The sequence below is a fragment of the Erythrolamprus reginae genome, chromosome 8 (genome assembly GCF_031021105.1).
Source record: "Erythrolamprus reginae isolate rEryReg1 chromosome 8, rEryReg1.hap1, whole genome shotgun sequence".
NCBI classification, from domain to species: domain Eukaryota; kingdom Metazoa; phylum Chordata; class Lepidosauria; order Squamata; family Dipsadidae; genus Erythrolamprus; species Erythrolamprus reginae.
The window spans coordinates 33,632,058-33,638,671 of NC_091957.1; positions in this window are offsets into that span (position 1 = coordinate 33,632,058).

Here is a 6,614-nt window from a genome sequence, read left to right on the forward strand (position 1 = left end):
CTCTTTCTTTCCTCCCTTCTTTTCTTTTTCTCTTTTCCTTCCCCTTTCTTTCTTTCCTTCCTTTTTTCTTTCCTTTTTCTCATTTTCTTCCTCCTTTCTTCCTTGTTTTGAGAGGAAAAAGAGAAATAGTGAAAACAACTCATAAAAATGGGATAGAGGAACTTGCATGATCTGTGCCCATAAATTCATGGAAGCTGTTTTGTGAATGGGTAAAGCTTTCCACACAGCTAAATGCCATAGCATCCTTTAAAATAGCTTGCATTTTTTAACACACTTTTAAAATGCCCTCTTCAATTTCAGACATAATGAAATAAGCACAGCCAAGTCTTGAATAGAATAGAATAGAATTTTTATTGGCCAGGTGTGATTGGACACACAAGGAATTTGTCTTGGTGCAGATGCTCTCAGTGTCCATAAAAGAAAAAGATGCATTTGTCAAGAATCATGTGGTACAACACTTAATGATTGTCATAGGGGTCAAATAAGCAACGAAGAAACAATATTAATAAAAATCTTAGGATACAAGCAACAAGTTACAGTCATACAGTCCTAAGTGGGAGGAAAAGGATGATAGGAATGATGAGAAAAACTAGTAGAAATAGAAGTGCAGATTTAGTAAAAAGTCTGACAGTGTTGAGGGAGTTATTTGTTTAGCAAAGTGATGGCATTTGGGGAAAAATTGTTCTTGTGTCTAGCTGTCTTGGTGTGCAGTGCTCTGTAGAGACGTTTTTAGGGTAGAAGTTGAAACCGTTTGTGTCCAGGATGCAAGGGGTCAGTCAATATTTTCCCCGCCCTCTTTTTGACTCGTGCAGTATACAGGTCCTCAATGGAAGGCAGGTTGGCAGCAATTGTTTTTTCTGCAATTCTGATTATCCTCTGAAGTCTGTGTCAGTCTTGTTGGGTTGCAGCACCAAACCAGACAGTTATAAAGGTGCAGATTACAGACTCAGTGATTCCTCTGTAGAACTGTATCAGCAGCTCCTTGGGCAGTTTGAGCTTCCTGAGCCAGAGTTCCCCAATCTTTCCCACTTTGTGGACCAGCCGTAGGAAGGGGTTGATGGCTTTGTGCAAGTGGTAGGCAAGTGTGTCCCCCTGGCCAGTCCCATTTGCGCAAGCAGCAGGCACATGCATGTTGCTCACGCGAATGAGGATGTGCGTGCGTGCATTCAGCCACCATTTCTGCAACCCAGTTATGAACACTGGGCCACAACCTGGGGTGTTGGGAACCCCTGCTTTGAGTAACCCGAGTTCCACTAGCAGCAGTTTCTAGATTGTCTTGCATCCGCTTATTTTATGGACTCACATGTTTCAGTTTTACTAACATACTGCTTTGGTTATCTTTGATATAATCAAAAGGTGGCATATAAATTTAATAAACAAATATTCACCTGTAAAAAGAGGAACATAGTCCCATCACTGTAATGGGATGTGCCTTATAAGTCCAAATTTGTGGCAATGATTGTTGCTGTTTCAGATGAGTGTAGCTGCTGACAGTAGACCAGAAATATTCCTAGTTCATCTGTTGGAGAAAATTTACACTCTAGTTGCCAGGAAAATATTGATTAAAATTGAGATATTTCCAATTTTCACATCTTGATGTATCTAGAATGTAGCTTTCTAGAATGTCATTTGATGTTTAGATAGTAATACTTGTATATACAATTACTGCTTACAATCAAATGTTTAAAAGATGAAATGAATTCCATACATGAAAATAGTCAGGAAATAATTTATATGGTAACCATCACTTGAAAAATTAGTTATGTAAAAGGAGTATCATAATGCATATCTAAATAATGTATTTATTTGGAAACGTGAAGTAGATTGCATATTTTATGACAAACTCAATATACTTACTTGGTTAATTGACTAGATATGTTTGATACTATTGACTGTATAAATTGCATCAGAAATTCTTGAGGAATGGAGGGGAGGAAAGACTCACTAGAGGAACCTGGGGAAAGAGAAATTATACCAGATTTCCTTCACTATTATTTGAGCAAATGGGCAATATATTAGAAATACTTCTAACTGAATTGATACATTTTGAAAAAGGAATGGAAAGACTCATAAAAGCAAAAAAGGAGATGAAAGAAGATGATAAATTGTGTAAAACAAGTATTTGAAGTTGTAAAAAATAAGTTCTAAAAAATTTTAAAAAGTGAACATTTTAGAGAATAATATAGACAGAGTTGAAAAGAAGTGGAAAATCTGGCTCTTTGGAATTAAGAGAAAAGGTATTTTGTTTGAGACTTAAAGCAATCCAAGAGATTTATGGTGTAGATATTGAAGAAAGGCTTATTAAAATCTTGGCAACATTCCCCATTGGCATTGTTAAACTACATTCCTCCCTGAAATTAACCAATCCTGGCCATTTTGGTCCTTCCAAGTCTTCCTCCTCTTCAATCCCTCCCAATTGCCTTTTGGATGGATACGGATAAGTTAAGGAAAGGAAGGAGGCCTGAAAAAGTTGAAGATAGGGTGCATCACTTTGGTGCAGAATATTTGTTGGCACGCAGGAGATGTGGACCAGTTGGGCAATGGGAAATTGGGAAATGTGGACTGGTTGTTCAATATTCATCAGCTGGATCTCCAGCATGGGCTTCTTCAATGTGCTTGCTATCGGCTGCTTTAGAAACGGGGAGGGGGGCATGGACATTTGGGGTGGAGAAGCAAGCTGATGTGTAGTAGTCCCTTGAGAACTGGAAGAGATGCTTGCACTCATAAATTATAGCAATAGCAATAACAATAGCACTTATATACTGCTTCACAATGCTTTACCGCCCTCTCTAAGCGATTTACAGAGTCAGCATAACACCCCCAACCAATGTACCCTCTAATTTTTTTTCGGTGTGGGCAGGAAAGTATAGTGTCTGAGCGACAGTCCCTTTGGGACTGGGCGGCATAGAATAAATAAATAAATAAATAAATAAGAAAAAATCCCTTCTTTTTTATTAAAAGAAATTAATAATTTAAAAAACCCCAAAATCCATTACTATTAAAACTAAATCAACCAGCAAAACCAAAAACATACGGTAACTATTAATAAAAACAGGTGAGGGCTGGGTTTTTTTCTCTGTTATTATTTAAGTGCTTTTACCATATGCTTTAAATCAAGAGTCACTTTCTGTTTCTCTCTCTTTCCTGTCATTCTCTGCCTCAATAATTTTCTCATTTCTCTTTTCTCCCCTTTTTTCTATCATTTCTCTCTATCTCTTCTTTCCACTCTTCTCTCTCTCTCTTGCTTTCTCTGTCTCTCTCCCTCTTGCTTTCTTCCTCTCTCACTCTCTTCCTTCCTCTCTCATCTCTCTTTCTTTCTCTCTCTCTCTTTCTCTCTTTTTCTCTCTTTCTCTCCCTTGTTTTCTTTCTCTCTCTTGCTTTCTCTCTCTCTCTCACTCTTTCTCTCTTGTTTTCTTTCTCACACACTTTCTCTCCCTTGTTCTCTCTCTCTTGCTATCTCTTTCTCTCCCCACTTTCTCTCTCTCTCTCTCTCTTTCTCTCTATCTTGCTGTCTGTTGCTCTCACTCACTCTCGTTCTCTCTCTGTTGTTCTCAGCGGAGGCTGGCGAAGGTGATATTCAATGTCGGGGGCGCGGGGGCGGTTGCGCGCGCTCCCTATCTCCATACCAGCCTACTCGGAACATTCAAAATAAGAAAAGCCTTCGCCGGCGAAGGTTTTTCTTATTTTGAATGTTCCGAGTGGGCTGGTATGGAGATAGGGAGCGCGCGCAACCGTCCGCGCGCCCCCGACATTGAATATCACCTTCGCCGGCCTCCGCTGAGAGAACGCCTGCCCCGCCTCTCCTGCAATCCCCTTGCTGAGAGCCCGGGACGAAAGTGCTTTCGGCAAAGGGACTGTGAGACGGGCAGGGCGTGCGTTCTGGGTGCGGGAGGAGCCGCGCCCAAAGGCAGGAGGCAGCGGAGGAGCAGAGGGGGTGGATTGGGCGGGCGGCAGCGCCGAAAGGCCGAGGGGGCCGGAGGCACCGTGGGGAGGCAGGGGCGGCCGCGGCTCCCTTCCCTTCTGCTGCCAGCGCCTCCATGCCCCCCACGCGGGCTGGCAGGGGGATGGGGAGCACGCAGCCGTGAAAAAGGGTGCGCGGGGGGGTGCGCGGGGGGTGCGCGGGGGAGCGGGGGCGTGTGTGTGCACAGCTTTCGGGGAATGGTGCCCCCAACAATCTGGGTCATTTTACCCACCTCGGAAGGATGGAAAGCTGAGTCACCTTTGAGCCTAGTGAAATTTGAACTGGTGAATTTGCAGTGCTACACTCTAACCCCTGCGCCACCAAGGCACTGCTGAGTGGTTTATACTCAATCAAGGCCAAGCGTCTTGAGACTCCAGATGTGAGAAATACCTGAAGAGGAGCTTTCCCGTAACATCATACTAGATGTTGATTGGACTCTCAGTGCTGGACCCTCAGAGTGGGGAATTTGGGGTGGCTTTCAATGTATAACATTCAAACATTTTAAATCTGATCTTGCCGTGCTTTCGTTGCTATTTCAAACTTAATTAAAGTACCTCTTCTCTAAATCAATGGAGTTTGGAGTTTTCTTTCCTGAGTTTTGAACAGAGACAGGCATGCAATGTGAGGTTTTGGTATTCTTCACTTGTCATGGAACATCAGAGGTCTGGGCTTTTGGTTTGTGGTGGAATGTACTCTGGATTCCCAGGAGGGAGGAGCTGATTTCCAGGTGGCTAAAAGGCAACAGTGCTTGGAAAGTTTGGTCTTTAGGAAGAGAGTAGGAAGTTTTAGAAATGTTTTTGGAGAGAAAAAGAATAATAAAGTTTAGAAAATGGGCTACAAATATTGTTGGGCACAACTTTCCAGATGAAATTTGTCCCTGCAATCTAGAAGTCAATTATAACACTGTCTCAATACCTTTTTCTTGTAATCAATATTAGCAATATTAAATGCTAATGAAGAGAATTGTGAAGTTCTAAAATCATGTCTGTCCTTTTCAAAGTTGAACTTCTATCTGTGGGAAATGCAGGCTACACATACATACCTCATCACCTCGAGGTTCGACTACTGTAATGCTCTCTACATGGGGCTACCTCTGAAAAGTGTTCGGAAACTTCAGATCGTGCAGAATGCAGCTGCGAGAGCAGTCATGGGCTTACCTAGGTATGCCCATGTTTCTCCATCACTCCGCAGTCTGCATTGGCTGCCGATCAATTTCCGGTCACAATTCAAAGTGTTGGTTATGACCTTTAAAGCCCTTCATGGCACTGGACCAGAATATCTCCGAGACCGCCTACTGCCGCACGAATCCCAGCGACCGATTAGGTCCCACAGAGTGGGCCTTCTCCGGGTCCCGTCAACTAAACAATGTCGGTTGGCGGGCCCCAGGGGAAGAGCCTTCTCTGTGGCGGCACCGGCCCTATGGAACCAACTCCCCCCGGAGATTAGGATTGCCCCTACTCTTCCTGCCTTCCGTAAACTCCTTAAAACCCACCTTTGTCGTCAGGCATGGGGGAATTGAAACATCTCCCCCTGGGCATATTTAATTTATATATGGTATGCGTGTGTGTATGTCTGTTAGTATATGGGGTCTTTTAAATCTTTAAACATTTTAAAAACTGTTGGATTATTTATGATTTGTTGTTACATGTTGTGAGCCGCCCCGAGTCTTCGGAGAGGGGCGGCATACAAATCGAATAAATAATAATAATAATAATAATACCCCCACCATTTATTCTGGGGTGTCTGAGTTTTGTATTAATTTTGTGATACATGCATATTGAGTGCATATTAGAAGAAAGATAAGAGCTTTTAATTGCCATTTATTCTTCATTGTTTGAAGAACAGTGTTAGGCTGAACATACACACATCCTTCAGACTCTGTAAAATTTGCTTTCATGCTATTGCCAATTGAATAACAGAGTTGAGACCTTGGATGTTATCTAGTCCAAATGTCCAAAGATATTTCACCAGAAGAGCCCTTCACTCCTCCACTCGAAACAGAATACCCTATGAGACTAGACTTTCAATCCTGGACCTAGAAAGCCTAGAACTAAGACGCCTTAAACAAGATCTAAGTATTACCCACAAGATCATATGCTGCAATGTCCTGCCTGTCAACGACTACTTCAGCTTCAACCACAACAACACAAGAGCACACAACAGATTTAAACTTAATATTAATCGCTCCAAACTTGACTGTAAAAAATATGACTTCAGTAACCGAGTTGTCAAAGTGTGGAACTCATTACCGGACTCCATAGTGTCATCACCAAACCCCCAACAATTTATCCTTAGATTATCTATGGATGACCTATCCAGATTCCTAAGAGGTCAGTAAGGGGCGAGTACAAGTGCACTAGAGTGCCTTCTGTCCCCTGTCCTATTGCTCTCCTATATCTCCTATATCTTTCTTCTATTCCTATATCTCTTCTTCTATTCTTTCATTGATATATTCTATTACTATATCTTCTTTTCTATTCTTTCTTAGATATATTTTACTATGAGTATCTCCTCTGTAACCTTCATCATGTATTTTACTATGTGTATATATATATACCCACTAAAACCCTCATTGTGTATTGGACAAAATAAATAAAACAAACAAACAAACAAACAAATAAATACATAAATAAATAAAATAGATAGTCCAGGG